The sequence below is a fragment of the Erinaceus europaeus genome, chromosome X (assembly GCF_950295315.1).
Source record: "Erinaceus europaeus chromosome X, mEriEur2.1, whole genome shotgun sequence".
NCBI classification, from domain to species: Eukaryota; Metazoa; Chordata; class Mammalia; order Eulipotyphla; family Erinaceidae; genus Erinaceus; species Erinaceus europaeus.
The window spans coordinates 46,809,997-46,831,078 of record NC_080185.1 but is presented as its reverse complement, the minus strand read 5'-3'; the positions used below and the strand labels follow the sequence as shown (position 1 = coordinate 46,831,078).

The following is a 21,082-nucleotide window of genomic DNA, read 5'->3' as shown; positions in this document are numbered from 1 at the left end:
GCTGGAGGTTTCCCTGAAACTTTCCCAAGCCCACCTCTCCCCGCCCCTTCGGGCATCTGGGGCCCACAGAGGGAGCCCCACTCCTCCCCTTGGGCGGGACCCGCCCTGGAGAGTGCTTTTATCCTCCTTCTCCTCCGGGCCTCATTCTTTCAGCCCTCAACCCCACTCCTTGGAGCAAGGAGAAGCAGAAGAATTGGGGCTTGATAGGTGCCTATCCAGGATCCGATGTCCCAGGGGTCCCGGGGGTGAGTCCACAGGGCTTGTGGGTGCATGGCTCCAGCCTTGCGCCCTTTGTTTGCCTTTCCTTTCCGGGATCAGGTTGCCTTTCTGGCCCCAAAGGCCTTATGCGTTCTCCTCCAGTTTGTGGGCAGCTGGAGCCCGCCTAGCAGCCTTGGACAGTGGTGGCTGCAACCTTGCAGACCCCAGCTTCTTACAGACTCCAGAGCCACAAGGACAGCATGGGCCGGCGGGTGAAAGGCTGTGTTTTGGGGGAGACTGACCTGGGGGAGGCTGAGCGCCTCTCCCACATTGTGGCATGGAAGCATTTCCCTTAAGCCTGTGTGTGTTGAAGCCAGTGTGTGTTGAAGCCTGTGTGTGTGTGGCATGGGAGCATTTCCCTTAAGCCAGTGTGTGTGTGTGTGTGTGTGTGTGTGTGTGTGTGTGTGTGTGTGTGTTGAAGCCAGCGCCGGTGTGTGTTGTGTGTGTTTTGAAGCCAGTGTGTGTGTGGGGGGGGGGCATGGAAGCATTTCCCTTAAGCCAGTGTGTGGGTGGGGTGTGTGTGTAGGTGGCATGGGAGCGTTTCCCTTAAACCAGTGTGTGTGGGGGGTGGAGCATGGAAGCATTTCCCTTAAGCCAGTGTGTGGGTGGGGTGTGTGTGTATGTGGCATGGGAGCGTTTCCCTTAAACCAGTGTGTGTGTGTGTGTGTGTGTGTGTGTGTGTGTGTGTGTGTGTGTGTGTGTGTGTGTGTGTGTGTGTGTGTTGAAGCCAGTGTGTGTGTGTGTGTTGAAGCCAGTGTGTGTGTGTGTGTGTGTTGAAGCCAGTGTGTGTTGTGTTGAAGACAGTGTGTGTTTGGCATGGAAGCATTTCCTATAAGCCACTGTGTATGTGTTGAAGCCAGTGTGTGTATGTGTGACATGGAAGCATTTCCCTTAAGCTGTGTGTGTGTGTGTGTGTGTGTGTGTGCGTGTGTGTGTGTGTGTTGAAGCCAGTGTGTGTGTGTGTGTGTGTGTGTGTGTGTTGAAGCCAGTGTGTGTGTGTTGAAGACAGTGTGTGTTTGGCATGGAAGCATTTCCCATAAGCCACTGTGTATGTGTTGAAGCCAGTGTGTGTATGTGTGACATGGAAGCATTTCCCTTAAGCTGTGTGTGTGTGTGTGTGTGTGTGTGTGTGTGTGTGTGTGTGTGTGTGCTGAAGCCAGTGTGTGTGTGATGGAAGCATTTCCCTTAAGCCAGTGTGTGTGTGTGTGTGTGTGTGTGTGTGTGTGTGTGTGTTGAAACCAGTGTGTGTGTGTGTGTGTGTGTGTGTGTGTGTGTGTGTGTGGCATGGAAGCACTTCCCTTAAGCCAGTGTGTATGTACCCCCCAGTAGAGACACCCCCCTCCCACCCCCACCCTTTCCCAGGCCTTTCCCAAGTTGTGGCATGGAAGCATTTCTGTTAAGCCAAAGGATGGCTCTGAGAGAAAAAGGTGGGATGGCTTGCAGAGCCCTTCTCCCTTCTCTCTTTCCTTTCCATTTATGTGGCCCCTGGGAAGGAGGGCTTGGGTGGGGTTGAGCTGAGAACACTGCAGGGGACTGGTAACATCCCAGGGGACTTGGGTAGGGTTGGGCTGAGAACACTGCAGGGGACTGGGAACATCCCAGGGGACTTGGGTAGGGTTGGGCTGAGAACACTGCAGGGGACTGAGAACATCCCAGGGGACTGGGATCCTAGATCCTAGAGAATAACGTTTCCTGCAGTGAATTTTTGCCCAGGAATAATCATCGGTATTAAAGGTCCATTTCCACGTGTACATTTATTTTAACTATTATTTTATTTATTGTAATGAAAGAGATACAGAGAAAAAGTTGGAGAGGAGACTAGAACACACTGCTCAGCTCTGGTATATGGTAGTGCTGGGAATTGAACCTTGGACCTCAGAGCTTTAGGTATGAAAGTCTTTATAGAACCATTATGCTGTCTCCCTAGCCCTACTGTGTGTGCATTTAACCCAATGTAAAAAACAAGCCCTCCAATTTTTCTAGGGCTCTGCATAATGATGAGGACATAGGTGACTTGAAATTTCCACCTGCATATGTACCTGATTTTTACTGAGCCTTGCACATACTGCATCTTTTCTGATTTGGACTTTTGTGGCAATTGTGCTGGGTACTGGTACCATTTTTTGAACAGCATGTGCTCACTTCCTTTTCCTTCCTTTCTTCCTTTTTCTTTTAAGCAATGAAGTATTTTTTAAATTTATTTAAGAAAGGAGACATTAACAAAACCAGAAGATAGGAGGGGTACAACTCCACACAATTCCCACCACCCGGTCTCCATATCCCATCCTCTCCCCTGATAGCTTTGATAGCTTTCCCATTCTCTATCCCTCTGGGAGTATGGACCCAGGGTCGTTGTGTGAAGCAATTACAGAAGGCAGACCTTCCACCTTCTGCAGCCCGCAATGAAGTATTTTTAAACATTTATTTATCATTGGATAGAGACAGAGGCATTGAGACAGGAGGGGGAGAGATAGGGAGAGAGACACCTACAGCACTGCTTCACCACTCCTGAAGCTTTCCCCCTGCATTTGGGGACCAAGGGACTTCAACCTGGGTTCTTGTGGATTGTAATATATGTGCTTAGCCAGATGTGCCACCACCTGGACCTGCAATGAAACATTTTAATGAGGGCATGCATGCACATTTCTTATACATCTTAGACTACAGTATAGTGTAAACATTGCTTTATGTGCACTGGGAAGTTTTTTTTTATTTCTTTATTTTTATTTTTATATTACAGCATTACATGTCGACAGGGGTTTGAAGCCACACCATTCCCACCACCAGTCTTCTGAATCTTCACTCTCCCCACTGCAATCCACCACAGTTCCCTTAATGTTGTAGGCATGGGTCAACCATCTTCTCTACAACTATCTGTCCACATTTATACATAGTTGCCCCTTCTTTTTCTGATTCAATCCTCTCTTTCCCTCTAAGCCACACATGACATCATAACTACCTCCACATGTCCCTCTCCTTTTCCTTCTCTCTCTCTGGGTGCTGATGGAGCTGGAAGGCAGAGTCCTCTTCTCTTCATCCTATCACGTCTCCCACGATGGGAGTATGGATCAAGGTTGTTTATGGGGAACAAAAGGTAGGAGTTCTGGCTTCTGTAATTGCTTCTCCGCTGAGCATGGGTGTTGATAGGTCGATCCACACTCCCAGCCTGTTTCTGTCTTTCCCTAGTGGACCAGAGCACTGGAGATGCGAGGGTCCAGGACACATTGGTGAGTTCGTCTGCCCAGAGAAGTCGGGATGGAGTAGCATCTGTAACTTGGTGTCTGGAAGGTGGCATGACCTAAATTGAGACAAGATGGTTTATGAACAGGAACCAAAAAGTAGGGTCAGAGCAGATGAGATTAGGGATTTTAGGGTAGAAGAGAGCTAGGAGAACCATTTTAGGCGTGTTCCTGGGGGCATAAAACTATAGTAGTTTTGCTTGAGTTTGGTAGCTAGCCTGAGGTTGGTTAAGAATATTGTGTAAGAGAATGGTGTCAGAGTAGAGAAAAGGGCTAGAAAGTTGGATTAGGGAAGGGAGTAGCTCCCATTCTTATGAAGAAAAAAAAAAAGTCTGTGGCTACAGTGAACTATTTACCTCCATCCACCTGCTCCAGGGCCCATATATAAATACATATTTATATTTAGCACCAGAGCCTGTGTAACCTATTAGTCTATTAGCCTGTGTAAGTCCTATTAGTCTGAGCTTATAGCTCATGGTCACATCTGAGGAACATTGCAGGCTGCACTCATTTCACGACTAGTGGCAAGGCAGGATACCCCCAGCCTCCCTTCAGAGACTGGTGCTATCTCTACCGTCCTCATTGCTTTATGGTAGAGCCAAGGTTCTAAGAGGGCCCACAAGACATTGTTCCTTATGGAAGTGACCAGAGGTAGTTGAGAGAGGGACCCTTTAGAGGTCAAAGCCCATCATATTGCACTAGGAAATTAAAAAAGTCATGTGACTCATTTGGGCATGGTCATCTGGCATGGAACCCACACTACCTTTGAAGTGTATGTGTATTTATAGTTCTTTGATACAAGAACAGCTGAAAAGAGGATGCTTTTTCTTAATAGAGAAACAACAAAGTTACTTACTTATGAGAAAGATAAAGAACCAGAGAACTCTGTTGTAGGTGCTGCTGGGGATTGAACTAAGCACCTCATGCTTGAGGGTCAAATGTTTTATTTTTTAACTTTTTTTTTTCCACCAGAGCACTGCTCAGCTCTGGTTTATGGTGATGAGGGGATTGGATTGAACCTGGGATTCTGGAGCCTCAGGCAGGAAAATCTGCTTACATTACCATTATGCTATCTACCCACCACCCAAAAGTCCACTGTTTTATCCAACTCACCACCTCCCAGACCACAGAAACAATATTTTTTTTTTAATTTTTTTTTATTTAAGAAAGGATTAATTAACAAAACCATAGGGTAGGAGGGGTACAACTCCACAAGAAACAATATTTTATAAAGAAATAATTTCTGGGAGTTGGGCGGTAGCTTAGCGGGTTAAGCCTAGGTGGTGCAAAGCGCAAGGACCAGAGTAAGTATTCTGGTTCAAGCCCCCCACCTGCAGGGGAGTCACTTCACAAGCAGTGAAGCAGGTCTGCAGGTGTCTATCTTTCTCTCCCCCTTTTTGTCTTCCCTCCCTCTCTCTATTTCTCTCTAGCCTATCCAACAACGATGACATCAATAAAAATAACTACAATGATAAGAGGGCAACAAAAGAGAATAAATATTTAAAAAATAGGGAGTCGGTGATAGCTCAGCGGGTTAAGCGTAGGTGGTGTAAAGCGCAAGAACCCGCATAAGGATCCCGGTTGGAGCCCCGGCTGCCCACCTGCAGGGGAGTCGATTCACAGGCGGTGAAGCAGGTCTGCAGGTGTCTAATCTTTCTCTCCCCCTCTCTGTCTTCCCCTCCTCTCCATTTCTCTGTCCTATCCAACAACGACAACATCAATAACAACAATAACTACAATAAAAACAAGGGCAACAAAAGGGAATAATTTTTAAAAAGGGCAACAAAAAGGGAATAAATATTAAAAAAAAAGAAATAATTTCAGGTTACTAGATAATAAAAGTAGTAATAATATAAACTATGAATAAGGCAAGCAAGTTAATTTAGGAATAAAAAAACTGTTTTTTAATTTTTTATTTATTTATAAAAAGGAAACACTGACAAAACCATAGGATAAGAGAGGTACAACTCCACACAATTCCCACCACCAGAACTCTGTATCCCAACCCCTCCCCTGATAGCTTTCCTATTCTTTAACTCTGGGAGTATGGACCCAAGGTCATTGGGGGATGCTGAAGGTGGAAGGTCTGGCTTCTGTAATTGCTTCCCCGCTGAACATGGGCATTGATAGGTTGATCTATACTCCCAGCCTGTCTCTCTCTTTCCCTAGTGGGGTGGGGTTCTGGGGAAGCGGAGCTCCAGGACATATTTGTGGGCTCATTTGTCCAGGGAAGTCTGCTTGGCATCATCTGGAACCTGGTGACTGAAAAGAGTTAACATACAAAGCCAAACAAATTATTGATCAATCATGGACCTAAAGGCTGGAATAGTGCAGATGAAGTGCTGGGGGTTACTCCATTTTGTAGATGGCTAGTAGGCATATTTTAGTTATATTCCAAAGAGTCTGTGGCTACACTCGTTTTTTTTTCTTTTTCCTTTCCCCTGAGTCTGAAATCTGATATGCAGGTGGATCCAAGTTATTGTCTAGGGAGATGATGTCATGGCTGGAAAAAGGACCAGAAAGCTGGATCAGGGAAGAGGGTAGCTCCCAAATATGGGAAAGGTGTACAAATATTGTTGAGTGTAAACCCCATCGATTGGATGTGATCTGGGGCCCATATTCAGCTTAGAAGCCTGTGTGACCTCTGCATCCCTGTAGATCTGAGTTCACATTCTGTGTTCATGAGTAGGGACTTTCCAAACTGCCCCAATATTAGGACCCATATTTCTCAGGTGTAGCATAGAGTATGTTGTCCAGCCTCCCTTCGGAGGTGTTTTTTTTAATACTATTTTTATTTATGTATTTTTTTTTTTTTTACCAGAGCACTGCTCAGCTATAGCTTTTATTTGTGTGAGGCATTGAACCTGAAACTTTGGAGCCTCAGGCATGAGGGTCTCTGTATAACCATTATGCTATCCCCTCCCCCTCCAAAAAAACCTAGTTTTTAAATGACATTGTTAAGGATATGAGTGTATGTGTGTGCATGTTCTTGCTATTGAGAGTGAGGCAGAAAGTTGGCCTTATGCTTTTTTTTTTTTTTTTTGCTTCCAGGGTTATGCTGGGGCTGCACTATGAATCCATTGCTCCTAGAGGCCATTCCCCCCCCCCACTTTTTGAAATATATATATATAATAGGACAGAGGGAAGGATAGAGAGGGGTAGAGAAAGACACCTGCAGACCTACTTAATCACTTCTGTAGCGACACACCCCCCCCTTATGTCCTTTTTTTTGTGTGTGTGTGGATTCTTGGCCTTGCACATATGCTGTTTTTTTATTCAGATGAGAGACAGACCAAAACACAAGAGGTTCCTCTGGTGCCAGGTGGTGCTGGGGCTTGAACCTAGCTGGTTACTTCTTTGGTCCCTTATATCCACATTTTAAAGTATCAACTTCTATAGAGATTTGATGGCATGAAAGAGTAGTGAAGATTGAGGAGAGCTTAGGAATTTTCACATAAAGAAGGAAACTGTCTACAGTGATATTATAATGGTTTGGGGGGTTAAGATTTGGGGGAACATTTGAGAAAAGCCAAACTGAAGAGAAGTCTCACTTAGCAGGCTCTTAAGAGGGGCAGGTCATAGTGAGAACTCATGGAAAAAAAAAAAAAGATGGGTGGGGGTATAGCATAATGGTTATGCAAAGAGACTTTCATGCCTGAGGCTTTCAAGTCCCAGGTTCAATCCCCCATACTGCCATAAGCCAGAGTTGAGCAGTGCTCTGGTAAAAAAACCAAAAAATATATAGTTTGCCTTTTCCCTTTTAGGGGTGAGAAGGAGACAAGTCTTTGTATTTCTTTTTCTGTGAACTAAGTCTTTTTCTACTGGGTGCTAACTTTGTCTCATAAATGACATATAGAAAAGTGTCCTTTATATATTAAGACTAGTGGTGTAAGTTGAAATTTTTAAAATTATATATATTTTTTCCCTTTTTGTTTCCTTTGTTGTTTTATTGTTGTAGTTATTCTTATTTTTAATGACTTATTTTTTAATATTTATTCCCTTTTGTTGCCCTTGTTTTATTGTTGTAGTTGTTATTGATGTCGTCATTGTTGGAGAGACAAGGGGAAGACAAAGAGGGGAGAGAAAGATAGATACCTGCAGACCTGCTTCACCACCTGTGAAGCGACACCCCTGCAGGTGGGGAGCCAGAAGCTGGAACCGGGATCCTTACACTGGTCCCTGCGCTTCACGCCACCTGCACCTAACTTGCTGAGTGAACGCCAGACTCCCTGTAAGTTGAAATATTAGAGGGGCCTGGGGAAATAGCTCAGTCTGTTACAGCACTAACTTGCATGCTTAAAGACTGAAGACTCTGAGGTCACTAGTTCAATTCCTGGCAAAACTTTTTTTTTTTTTTTTTATCAGAGCACTGCTCAGCTCTGGTTTATGGTGGTGTGGGGAATTAAACCTGGGACTTTGGAGCCTCAGGCATGCAAGTCTCTTTTAATAACCATTACGCTGTCTACCCTCACCCCTGACACCATCTTTTGTCCAAACTGAACAGTGCTCTCTGCTCCCCTCTCTTCTTACTCCTTATCTTTCACAATAAATAAAAAACAAAAAATAAAAGGAAATCAGCCCAGGCAGAGGGCCCTGGTTCAAACCTCCAGTCCCCACTTGCAGGGGAAAGCTTTTTGAATGGTACTGCAGGTATCTCTCTGTCCTTTTCCTATCTCCCGTTCCCCTCTCAATTTATCTCTGTCTCTATCCAAGATAAATAAACTTTAAGAAATGAGAGGAAATTATTTTGCTTGTCAATGCCATTCTGATTGTTAAAACTTTATTTTATTTGACAGAACAAAGAGAAATTGAGGGGAGAAAGGGAAAGAGACAGACACCTGCAGCATTGTTTGTGAAGCTATCCCTCTGCAGGGGCTTGAACCTGGCTTATTTTTTTTTCTTTCTTTTACACACATATAGAGGAAAGCTATTTGCTTTTAAAGAGAGCACAATTCTAGAGTATATTATCTAGAATATATAATATTAGTGTACAGATTATATGATAAAAACTGAAGAAAAGGGGGTCGGGTGTTAGCGCGGCGGCTTAAGCACACATGGCTGGAAGCTCAAAGACCCGGTGTAAGGATCCCGGTTTGAGCCCCCAGCTCCCCACCTGTGTGTGTGTGGGGGGTCCCTTCACAGGCGGTGAAGCAGGGCTACAGGTGTCTGTCATTCTCTTCCCCTTCCTGTTTCCCCTCCTCTCTCGATTTCTTTCAGTCCTATCCAGCAGCAACAACAGCAATGACAATAATAATAATGACAACAAGGGCAACAAAATGGGAAAATTGGCCTCCAGGAGCAGTGGATTCGTAATGCAGGCACCGAGCTCCAGCAATAACCCTGGAGACCAAAAAAAAAAAAAAAAACTGAAGAAAAACGAAATGGAATAGCCGAGAAGTGGCACTGTTGTGGAGTGACCAAAGTCCTGATTTCAATCCTTGGAAATCCAGAGTAAAGCTCTGAAATGAAATCTTTTTTTATAAAGAAAAAAAATAGGGAATATTAATTATCAATAAATCGGGTATTATTTCGTGGGAGGGAATGAAATCAGAGACTCATGACAGTCAACAGATTTGAAAGCAACAGCTAAAGTAAATTCATAAGACAGTTACTATGTATTTTACTAACACTACATACTTAATAAACATGCTTTTTTTTTTTTGTTATCGCCACCAGGGTTATAACTAGAATTGGGTACCTACACAATGACTCCACAGCTTCTGGTGGCTGTTTATATATTTTCTCTGTCTCTCATTTTCTGATAGAGACAGAGAAGTAGAGAGGGAGAATTAAGGGGAGGGAGAGGGAAAGGGAAGAAGAGTCACTTGCAGAACTGCTCCACTGCTTGTGAAGCTTTCCCCCTGCAGGAGGGGACATTGGGACTTGAACCCAATTTCTCACACATGGTGACTTGTGCACTCTACCAGGTTGCCACCACCTGGCTCTATAATTTTTTTTTTCCTTTCAGAGTGCTGCTCAGCTTTGGTTTATGGTGGTGCAGGGGGATTGGACCTTGGACTTTTGAATCTGAACCTTTAGATTTTCAAAACAAATTCTGTCCCCATTTATTAGTGAACAGTGTTTTATAGTAATGGGGACATAGAAATACAGTTAACACTTAATTTGGGCTTTGTGTCACTCTTGTAACACAGGAATGATTGTTTTCTAAGAAAATGGTATTTATTGGGGCCGAGTGGTGGCACACCTGGTTGAGTGCACATGTTACAATTTGCAAGGACCCAGGTTCAATCCCCCAGTCCCCACCTGCAGGGAGAAAGCTTCACAAGTGGTGAAGCAGTGCTGCAAAGAAGATGGGACCATAGGAAAAAGTAAAAGGCAAATATAGACAGATAGTTGTAGAAATAACAGTGAACCCATTTCTGCAATGTGTCCACTAACATGGCGGTGGTTGGCGGCTCAACGGTAGCACAGTGAGTTAATCATACATTATGCAAAGCGCAATGACCTGCTTAAGGACCCGGTTTGAGCCCATGGCTCCCACTTGCTGGGGTTGGGGGGGGTCGCTTCACGGGTTGTGAAGTAGGCCTGCAGGATTCTTTCTCTTCGACTCCTCTCTGTCCTATCCAAGAACAGGGAAAAATGGCCTCCAGGAGAGTGGATTCGTTGTGCAGGCACTGAGCCCCAGCGATAATCCTGGAAGTAAAACAAACAAACAAACAAACAAAAACATGGGGGCAGATATATATATATATAATTTATACTCAAGTCTTCCGCAAGGGTTTATGAGGAATATCCATTTTGGTCATAAAGAGGTAGGTTAAGTGGATTCACAGGAGACAGGCTCAGCTCCCTGGAACATCAAAATTGTGGATGCCTCCCCTAAGGAACCCATATAGTTAGCGGCCATGTTTAATAGTAATTGGCTGTGTATTGCCGGTTTTTTTTCTTCAGCAAAGGGCGGAGGGAAAGGCCACTTTGGCAGGATAGGTTGGTTTTCCTGGTGCAATACTGCCATCAAGCGGAACTTGTTTGTCGAAGAGTAAAAAGTGGAGCACTAATTAAAGGTAGGCCGAGGATCTAGCTTCTTTTAGACACTCCCACCCACCCCACACCCACCTACTGCTCTTCTATCCTTTAGGATATTGGAGAAAAGTATAGAGCAAGTCTAGAGCACGTTCTGGAAATTCAAGAGACAGACACATGGATGAGCGTCTCATAGGAACAGCACTAACTGCTTGGAGATATCTTTCACCTCCTGCATTACTCTTCTCTGCGCCTGCTAGCAAATAACAAGAAATTCATAATCCTGGCTAAAAAAATGACATTACTGACTTGGTGTCATATACCTCCGTTTCCCCCTTCTGTGGTTGGACCTGTAACCTCCAAAGAAGGATTCAAGTCCTGGCTCCCTGTGGCCCCTCCAGTCCCCCAGGGACCCAATTGACAGACTTGCTCTCGAAAGGATTCAATGGGACCCAGCTAAGGAGGCAGAAGATTCTACTACTTTCAAACATGGCGGCTACCTCGTCCATGTCCCGCAGCCTAGGAAGTCAGGAGGACCCACAGTCTAGGGTTTCTGGTGTGGAACGTAGGGCCTTTATACAACGTTTTGTTTCTGCACTCACTCTAAACAGTGCTGCTTGACTTAGTCTGGCTTTCGAATCCTTTCTTTGCTTTAAACCAACACTATCCCTCCCACCACCGCTAGCCTTGCCCGCCATGTCCATGGAAAGGCTGGCGGCTGTGCTGTAAAACCATCCGCTTGATGACACTGTCGCTCCAAAAAATATCATACTGTATGACTTCATCCTCTGTCCTTTGAGGTTCCAAAAAATTTTCTTAAGTATCTATAAGCCTTACTTTTATTAGTAATGGATGGATTCGTTCAGATTGTGTCTGCTGCTGTTTCTTTAGCATTTCTTTCCCTTGTAATCTTCCTTTTAAAGATAAAAATGATAGGGGAGATGATACAGCAGGTAGACTGTAGGACACTAGGATTCCACATTAAACTAGTGTTCTGGTTCTATCAAACACAAAATAAAAACAATTTTGTTGTTATTATTTCTATAATTTAGTAATTTTAACCAGAACACTGCTCTTCTGTGCCTTATGGTGGTGCGGGGGATTGAACCTGGGACTTTAGAGCCTCAGACGTGAAAGTATTTTATGTCACCAGGGTTATTGCTGGGGCTCCCTGCCAACACTAGGAATATACCAATCCGTCATTGTTTCCTTTTTTTTTTTTTTTTTTAGACAGGACAGAAAAATTGAGAGGAGGAAAATATAGGAAGAGAGAAAAGACACCTGCAGACTTGAAGGTGGGGAGTGGGGGCTCTAACCCGGGTCCTTGCGTAATAAATGCACTCAACTGGGTGCTCTATCGCCTAGCTCCCATGAAAGTCTTTGCCAAGAGAGTAGGGTGGTAGCGCAGCTTAACCAGTGTACATGCTGCAAAGCACAAGGTCCCGCTTAAGGATTCCTGTTTGAGCCCCTGCCTTCCCACCTGCAGGGGAGTTGCTTCATAGGCCATGAAGCAGGTCTGCAGGTGTCTGTCTTTTTCTCTTCCTCCCTGTCTTCCCTATCTTCATTTTTCTCTATCCTATCCAACGACAACATCAATAACAACAATAATAACTATAACAATAAAGGGAAACGAAAGCAAATAATTTTTTTTAGCTTGTTCAGCTAGTTGCGTTCTTAGCTCAGTGATTTCACCTTTCAGCTCTCTAATAACCCTGAGATAATTGGTATTTTCTTCCATAGTCTCATTTGTTGTTCCTGTAATTCTGATTACAATTTTTTCAAATTCTTTACTCACTCCTGTGATTATTTCCTTAGCTAGTGTTTGGATGTTGAATTTGTTATTTTGTGCTTCGCCCTCTGGGGAACTTTTAGCTGGACTCTTGTCCTGGTTCGTTTCTCCAATATTTCTTCTTGTTGTTTTAACCATTTTATATATTATGTTATGAGTTCCCTCTCTCAGTACTTTCCAAATTACTGATCACTATTGCCTGGATTGACTTGTGTCTAAGTAAGTTAATTAAAGGGTTCACAGTGGTGGAAGTTAACAGTTGTTTCACTAGTATTCTAATACCTGAGTTAGCTCAGTGGTTTAAAAGCCTCTTTTTTTTTTCTTCCCTGTAGGCTATGGGAGCCTGAGGGCTTTTAAATTATCAATAGGCTTCTTAGCTTAATCACTGACTCCTGACCAAGAGATAAAGCAGGGTGTGGCAGAGATAATCTAGTGGTTATGCAAAGAGACTTTCACAGCCCCACAGCTATGCCACCAAGCTATAGGTCTTCTCCTGAGTTTCCTGGTTAGATCTCTGTCCCATGGTGTCCCTCTCTGTCACTGTTCCAGATTCTGAGGGCAGTAGCAATGGAGACTCAAGAGTTGCACTTGGTGAGTCTCTGGGGAGTCCTCTCCTCCCTTTAGCCGTCCCCTTGTTGGTGGAGCAGACTGGAGGTGGTGTCTCAACTGATAAAATGCTGGACTGTTAGCAGTCACTTAATCTCTCCCTACGCTCCTCTCTGTCACCAGCCACACGTGTTTGTACTCACCAGTGATTTAGTGGGTTCCTGTGGTCATTCTATTCCTGTCTTGTTTAGGTCCTGGGTGGTCTCCTTTGGTATTCCTAGTTGATCTGGGAATAAAAATTTTTTTTTAGATTTTTTTTTTAATTTTATTTATTTATTTTCCCTTTTGTTGCCCTTGTTGTCTTTTTTTATTGTTGTAGTTATTATTATCGCTAGAAGAAGAATTGTTGTAGTTATTATTGTGGTTGTTATTGGATAGGACAGAGAGAAATGGAGAGAGGAGGGGAAGACAGAGGGGGGAGAGAAAGATAGACACCTGCAGACCTGCTTCACCGCCTGTGAAGCGACTCCCCTGCAGGTGGGGCTGGAACCCAGATCCTTACACCGGTCCTTGCACTTTGTGCCACCTGCGCTTAACCCACTGCGCTACCGCCCGACTCCCGGAATAAAATATTTTTAAAAAAATTTTTAAAAAGAAAGTCTTTGCCATAATTACTTTCCTAGGGGTAGGGAGTTGGCGAACCTGGTTAAGTGCACAAAGGACCATGCACAAGGACCCAGGTTCAGGCCCCTGCTCCTCACTTGCAGGGAGGAGGCTTCATGAATGAATGGTGAAGTAGGTCTGCAGATGTCTTGGTCTCCAACTCTTATCACCCCCCCTCCTCTCAGTTTCTCTTTCCTATCTAATAAAATACAATGAAAAAAGGGAGGGGGCACAATAATCAGGCAAAAAGGCTTTCATGCCTGGACCTCTGGAGGTCCCAGGTTAAGCCAGAGCTGAGCAGTGTTCTGGTCTCCGTCTCTTTCATAAAAAAATAAATATTTAATAAAGGAAAAAATGGCTACTGGGAGCAGTGACTTCTGTAGTGCTAAAACTGAGCCTCCAGAGATAACCCTGGTGGCCAAAAAAAAAACTATCTCTCATGAATAAACCTTTAAAAAAATTAAATTAGGGCGGAGGGTAGATAGCATAATGGTTGTGGAAACAGACTTTCATGCCTGAGGCTCCAAAGTCCCAGCTTCAGTCCCCCGCACCACCATAAGCTTGAGCTGAACAGTGCTCTGGTTACAAAAAGAATAGGGTGGTAGCACAGCACAGAGGGTTAAGCGCAGGTGGTGCTAAAGCTCAAGGACTGGCATAAGGATCGCGGTGGTTCGAGCCCCGAGCCCCCGACTCCCCACCTGCAGGGGAGTCCCTTGACAGGCAGTGAAGCAGGTCTACAGGTGTCTCTCTGTCTTCCCCTCCTCTCTCCGTTTCCCTCTGTCCTATCCAACAATGACGTCAATAACAACAACAATAATAACTACAACAATAAAACAACAAAGGCAACAAAAGAGAATAAATGAAAAAAAATTAAATTAAAAGACAGTGAAAGCTGGCAGGAAGGATAGCATAATGTTTAGACAAAAAGGCTTCCATGCTTGAGATTCTAATGTGCTAGGTCCAGTCTGCTGCACTACCATAAGCCAGAGCTGTGCAGTATTCTGGTAAAAATAAGTTAAGATAAATATTTTTTTTTAAAAAAAAGTCATCAAAGAGAATACTTACCTGCAAGATTCTACCTCCTCACCTTTATATGACTTTGAATTTTTTTTTATTGTTGTAGTCATTGTTGGATAGGACAGAGAGGAATGGAGAGAGGATGAAAGATATTCACCTGCAGACCTGCTTCACCACTTATGAAGTGACTCCCCTGCAGGTGGGGAGCCTGAGGCTCAAACCAGGATCCTTACTCTAGTCCTTGTGCTTTGTGCCACATGCACTTAACCCGCTGCACTACCGCCCGACCCCCCCCCCCTTTTGTTTTTTACTTTGTGTGCATAGGGAGCTTGTTTTCTCTCTTTTTTAAAAGTTTTTTGTAATATTTATTTATTTACTCCCTTTTGTTGCCCTTGTTTTATTATTGTAGTTACTGTTGTTACTGATGTCGTCGTTGGATAGGACAGAGAAATGGAGAGAGGAGGGGAAGGCAGAGAAAGATAGAGACCTACAGACCTGCTTCACTGCCTGTGAAGCAACTCCCTTGCAGGTGGGGAGCAGGAGACTCAAACCGGTATCCTTAAGCTGGTGCTTGTGCTTGCTCTCTTTTTTTAAACCAGAGCACAGATCAGTTCTGGCATATGGTGGTGCAGAAGATTGAACCTGGGACTTTGGAGTCTCAGGCATGAAAGTCTCTTTGCGTAATCATTATGCTATCTACCCCTGCGCGAAGCCTGCTTTCTCTGTGTACTTATTTGTTTATGACTATCCAATGTGGCCTTTGGCAAAATTCTAGCTTTGCCAGACTCTAATTCATAGCTACAGGTGGAAGTAATGTTTTTTGAGTGATTGTTTGACTTGTGCTCTTCAGTCTAGCTCAGGAGTGACAGATTGTTGGTCTGGTGGGAAAAGGAGATGTGTTGCCTAGGTTCAACTTATAGAGTCTCTCTCCATCATTTAACCACTGAAACGTGCAAATTGGTTGTTAGGGCAGTGTCCATGTAACACATGAAGACTCCAGTAACTCCATCTATACAAGTGAGGACCATTTGTCCAGAAGCCTTGTTGGCTATGTATACATAAGAGTATATCTCTAGGGGGCAGGGTGGTAGCGCAGCGGATTAAGTGCATGTGGTACAAAGCGCAAGGGCTAGCCTAAGGATCCTGGTTCCAGCCCCCGGCTCCCCACCTACAGGTGTGTCACCTCACAGGTGGTGAAGCAGGTCTGCAGGTGTCTGTCTTTCTCTCCCCCTGTCCCCCTGACTCCGATCTCTCTGTCCTATCCAACAACAAGAACAGCAATAGTAAAATAACAACAATGGCAACAAAATGGGAAAAATGGCCTCCAGGAGCATTGAATTTGTAGTACAGTCACTGAGCCCCAGTGATAACTCTGGAGGAAAAAAAAAGTATTCCTCTATTTTACTCTGCAATACGCAATTGCTCTTTTTTAAATATTTATTTTCCCTTTTGCTGCCTTTTTAAAATTGTTGTAGTTATTGATGTCATCGTTGTTAGATAGGACAAAGAGAAACAGAGAGAGGAGGGGAAAACAGAGGGGGAGAGAAAGATAGACACCTGCAGACCTGCTTCACTGCCTGTGAAGCGACTCCCCTGCATGTGGGGAGCAGGGGGCTCGAACTTAGGTGCTTACACTAGTTCTTTCGCTTTGCGCCACGTTCACTTAACCTGCTGCGCTACTGCCCGACTCCCATACAGTTGCTCATTCCTAACTACCTACAGAAACACACACACAATATTTCTGCGTATGTGAGCAAATATTTTATCTATGTGTCTACAGACACATGTATATATGTGCATGCATACAAATGTTGATTCTCCTATTCTTGTCTCTGTAACCACTTTAGAGATTTCACTATGGATTAACATTTCTCCAATAATAGCAAAAACTTCTTCTGTTGTATGATGACCTCACCCAAGTTATCAAGGAAATGTGTGATTTTTTTTCTTCTTTGTATTTTGTTTTCCTTGAATGCAAATAAAAGCAAACATTCAGTCTATGCTTTCTCTTTTCTTTGACTCCACAAGGCTGTCAATGTAATAGTTTTTTTTTTTTTAATCTGTTTGCTCTCATAATATGTAGGTCCCCTGGCCTTGGACCATGTGTGTCCTGTTCAGGGACATGTCTACTTCTTTTCTGACATTCACCTGGGACAATATATAGGTTATCTGTGCATCCTTTGTTTTGGAAAAACTAGGTTTTCTTTCTTCCTATTTCTTTGCTTTTTTTTTTTTTTGGTAAGGTATTGAACCTGGGGGCCTTAGGAGCCTCAGGCTTGAAGTTCTTTTTGAATAACCATTATGCTATCTACCCCGCCCTCTTCCTACTTCTTTTATACAACTAGTGAAGCAGTATATAGAGTAGTAGTTACTAAAGTGTGTGTGTTGATATGCTTTTTAGTGTCATTGTAAAACCAGATGAAAGTGGTTGGGTAGATCATCGTAACTTGACCACATCCCAGAATGAATGTAACCCCTGAAATGAATGTATCCCCTGAAAGTAACGTACTGGGTCTGTGTGCAACAGGAGAGGAGATAGCCTGGTCCATATTTGCTTGGAAGTCAAAGGAACTGCTCTCAGAGAAGGGCTGTTACTCTGTAATGGACACGGACTTCCTAACATATTCATGCATTGTCTGCTATAGTTCCACAGGTACAGAGGCCAGGCTCTGGGAAAGCCCCCAACTGTCATTGCCAAGGTGATTGCTATGGTTATCAAGAAGAGATTTTGGTGGAAGGTAGCTTCAGCTTTCACTTGAGATGTGTGTCTACAGCTGCTCCTTACAACTCCCCTCATCACATCCAAGCAATTTCAGGAAAGTATATAGAACTACTTTATACACTGGACTTTTCAGAAATTTGGGTTGCCTTGAGAACTGGTGTGAAAAATAACTACAAAGACTTTTGAGGTTGGGGAATTGGGGCTAACACTTCCCCCAGTTAACTAGCACTGTGTTGGCCCCATACTTAAATATAGAACTTTTGAATTGTCTTGCAAAGAGAGAGTGGAAGGAAGGAGAAATGAAAAACAGATACAGTCATTTCTAGTTTCTCTTTTCTGGTGACTGAGTGCTTTTCTTTCCTTCCTTCTGCTCCAAATAAGTTTGTTTCATCATAGGAAACTGGTAGGAACTCTAGAATTTCAATGAGTCTCAAGGAGAGACTTCCAAAGTAGATTCATGGCATGGGGATAATTGAGTGTTGATCTAAAAAATTAGAGCCATTACATAAAAAGGCCCCTTTGCCAGGTCTTGAATGTAGAAGATGACGTAAGTAGATGGATGGAACAACATCTAAATAATTGGTGCGTATTATCTAAGTTAATCAGTACATGGAATTCAGGTCAGTGTGCTGAAGGCCTAACTGGGTGTTAACCTCAGAATTTCTTGGAAATAGAGCCAGTGCCGCAAGCACCTGTTTATCACCTTCCCATGTGAGGTTGAGCTCACTCTGAAACAGTCTGCCAGTGCTTTTGGACTGCTGTTGCTCTTTGTATCCTACTATTTGAGGTCTTCTTTTTTTTTTTTAATTTTTTTAAAGATTTTATTTTTGAGAAAAAAGATTTTATTTATGAGAAAGGAGAGAGAAAGAACCAGACATCACTCTGGCACATGTGCTGCTGGAGATCGAACTCGGAACCTCATGCTTGAGAGTCCAAAGCTTTACCACTGCACCACCTCCCGGACCACTATTTGAGGTCTTTTGCTCTTGGTGACTTTTATTTATTTTTTTTTAAGAGAGCATTGATTAGCTCTGGCTTATGGTGGTGTAAGGGATTGAACCTGGGACTTTGGAGCCTGAGGCATGAGAGTCTCTTTGCATACCATTATGCTATCTACCCCAGCCTCTGACTTTTCCTTTCTTTTTTTTTGCCACCAGGGTTATTGTTGGGGTTGGTGCAGGAACTGAATCCATGGCTCCCAGTGGCCAATTTTTTTTCCCTGTTTCTGTTCTTCCTTTTCTTTTTTTTTAAGAGGGTACAGAGAAATTGAGAGGGGGAGGGGAAGACCCAGAGGGAGAAAGAAGAAAGAGAAACATCTGCTTCACCACTTGTGAAAGCCTGTCTTTCTCTTCCCCCCACCCCCCAGCTAGTGGGGATTGGGGTCTCTAACCTGGACCCTTACCCATGCTAAAATGTGCATTTAGCTTATGTGCCACCACCGGGCCCCCTGTCTTGGTGACTCTTAATGCAAAAGTGAGAATGATAATGTGCCCCTTAGGGCACTGGTTCAGTATGGTTCCAGCCCTGTACCTGCACTTAGTGTGATTCCTGACATGTCTTAAAAACCCAGAGTGCTTTACCTTTAGGTAGAAATGCAGAAAGTTTCATGTGAACACACAAGAGGTTCAGGTGAGACACAAAAAGGAGCTGCTGTTGCCTTCTGATCACGAAAGCATGCTACGCGGACCCAAAAAGACAAGGCTCTTTCTACTCCATAGACTTACTGCAAGTGGCAGTGCTCTTCCAAAATGGCCTAGATGGTGAGCAGCCATATTGGATTAAGGCTGGACTAGAATTGGTGGTTTTTTTCTTCTGCAAAGGGTGGAGGGAATAGCTTTGGGGATTGGGTGGGGCATAGAGCAGGCTAATATTTCTGGTACAATACTGCCATCAAGAGGATGTCATTCCATGATTCAGTAAGCCCTGCAGTGTCCTTTCTGGTGGAGGATCTATATGGCAGTGAAGTCAAGAGTGTCAAGCTAGACAGATGATAGATTCTGTTTCTAATACTCTCCGCTGCCAAGATCCAGAGTCTGGTAGGGCCTGGGGAAAGTGTGGACCAAGCCCCAGTGGTCTCACATCCTGAGTGCCTGGCTTCCAGGGACTGGAAGGTGTGAGGTTCCATTTCCTACTGGCAGCCATGTCCAGACTAGACCAAATAGAGTGAGTCACTCTGAAGAAGCCCATGCCAGCGTCTGTTACCTTCATGGAGAGCAAGAGCAGGTTAAGCCTGGGTTCTCCAGTGCCCTTGACTTCTCTGTTAGGCACAGGGGAAACCCAGCTAGGCATCAGCACTGGAGAGCTATAGCCTCTCGTGGGCATGACTGAGGCACAATATGGCTAATTCACTGGTAGGAGAACCTTAGCCAGATTCCAGTACCCTGAGATCTGACGCTCTTGGGGTTGAGAGACAATAACTTTGGACACTTCATAATTTATTTCAAGAGCCTGGAGGGATAGCATCTAGACACTTTGAGATGGGAGAATGTCAGGTGTGCTGCTGATCAGAAATCTAGGTAGAGTAATTATTGATAAAATTACTACATCCAAAAGGAACAGAAAGATCAAAAATGCTTTCAGGTAAATACAACAGGAAGAATTGTCAAAGCACACATTACTTTCAAGGTATGGGAGATATCAAGAAAGTGTTAAACCTTGATTACAAAGTCTTTGTCTGGATTTCTTTAGTCAGGTACAATTCTCTGATGCCTCAAGAAATATTCAGATCACTCTTATGCACAATAAATCCCAAACGCTTCAGGGAAGTAGACAGAGGTCAGAGTTATAGGTAGGCATTTTGCATTATTTCAAAGCCTATATGGCTGTGCCATTTTAACTCTGTGACACTCTTAATACTTCTGCCTTAAGGGGGAAGGAGTTGTGACAAAAGGAGTGCCTGAAGCCTCACTTTCTGGGCACCTGTTAACAATCAGCCAGACTTGTTTTGTAAACATGGAGGCTTTAGGTAAAATCAATAATAGAATTTCTGCTAACAACAGATAGCAAGAAAGCAGAAAAACTACAACACAACGTATGCTGCTTCTCTGTCTTAGATTTGGTGCCTGGTTACCGAGTGTCAAGTGGTCTTGAAGATTACTATTGGAGGTGAGAGGCAGAGTAAAGATGTCAATGGTGTGCATATGGGGTTTCCCTCCAGCAGAGTCCATTCAAGAATAACCCTAACACTAACCTAGGTGAGCCAAAGTGAGAGGAGTTGCTAAATGTTTATCCTCTCCAATTCCTCCACACCCACCCCCTTTCTCTTCTGAGATCTTGTCAAAAACAGCCCCCCCCAAAAAAAGTAAAAAAAAAAAAAAAGAAGAAGCAGTGTATAACAGTCTAATAGGTAGCCCTAGCTTATGGTGGTGGGGGGGAATTGAACCAGGGACTTTAGAGCCTCAGGCATGAGAGACTGTTTGCATAACCACTATGCTATCTACCCTCCACCGGGTAGCCATAGTTTTTATTTGCAGGTTGCAAGTTACAAATTTTGAGGGAAGCCTGCTGCAAATATTCCTTGGACTCAGGTTCAGACAGGGCTTTTGCTTTGGCAGATATAAATGTTCTGAATCAAGGGGTTGGGCAGTAGCATAGCAGGTTAAGCCCACATGGCACAAAGTGCAAGGACCAGTGGAATGATACGGTTTGAGCCCCCAGCTGCAGGCGGTGGTCACTTTCCAAGCAGTGAAGCAGGTCAGCAGGTGTCTATCATTCTCTCCCCTTTCTCCATTTCTCTGTCCTATCCAACAACGACATCAATAACAACAATAATAATAACCACAAAAACGATAAAACAAGGACAACAAAAAGGGGAAAAAATAGCCTCCAGGGAGCCGGGCGGTAGTACAGTGGGTTAAGCACACG

At 43.9% G+C, this 21,082-nt stretch overlaps 2 long non-coding RNA genes across 6 annotated transcripts in view; one reads left to right on the top strand and one right to left on the bottom strand.

Moving 5' to 3' along the window:
• Positions 1-60: 60 nt before the first annotated feature.
• LOC132535801 (uncharacterized) overlaps positions 61-21,082 on the top strand; it is a 72,851-nt gene continuing 51,829 nt past the window's right edge. The window contains exons 1-4 of the long non-coding RNA XR_009547513.1: positions 61-245; positions 2,999-3,352; positions 11,712-11,776; positions 17,150-17,316. This is a non-coding gene — a long non-coding RNA (uncharacterized LOC132535801). The remainder of the gene's footprint in view (positions 246-2,998; positions 3,353-11,711; positions 11,777-17,149; positions 17,317-21,082) is intronic.
• The window catches only part of LOC132535802 (uncharacterized), a 156,088-nt gene continuing 138,282 nt past the window's right edge, over positions 3,277-21,082 (bottom strand). For 2 of the 5 annotated variants that reach the window (XR_009547515.1, XR_009547516.1), the window contains 2 exons: positions 13,020-13,102; positions 7,725-10,151 (listed from right to left, as the gene is read on the bottom strand). This is a non-coding gene — a long non-coding RNA (uncharacterized LOC132535802). Of the gene's footprint in view, positions 3,557-5,553; positions 5,760-7,724; positions 10,152-13,019; positions 13,103-21,082 lie in introns of those variants that run through there. The other 3 variants (XR_009547517.1, XR_009547518.1, XR_009547519.1) reach the window with 3 other exon arrangements.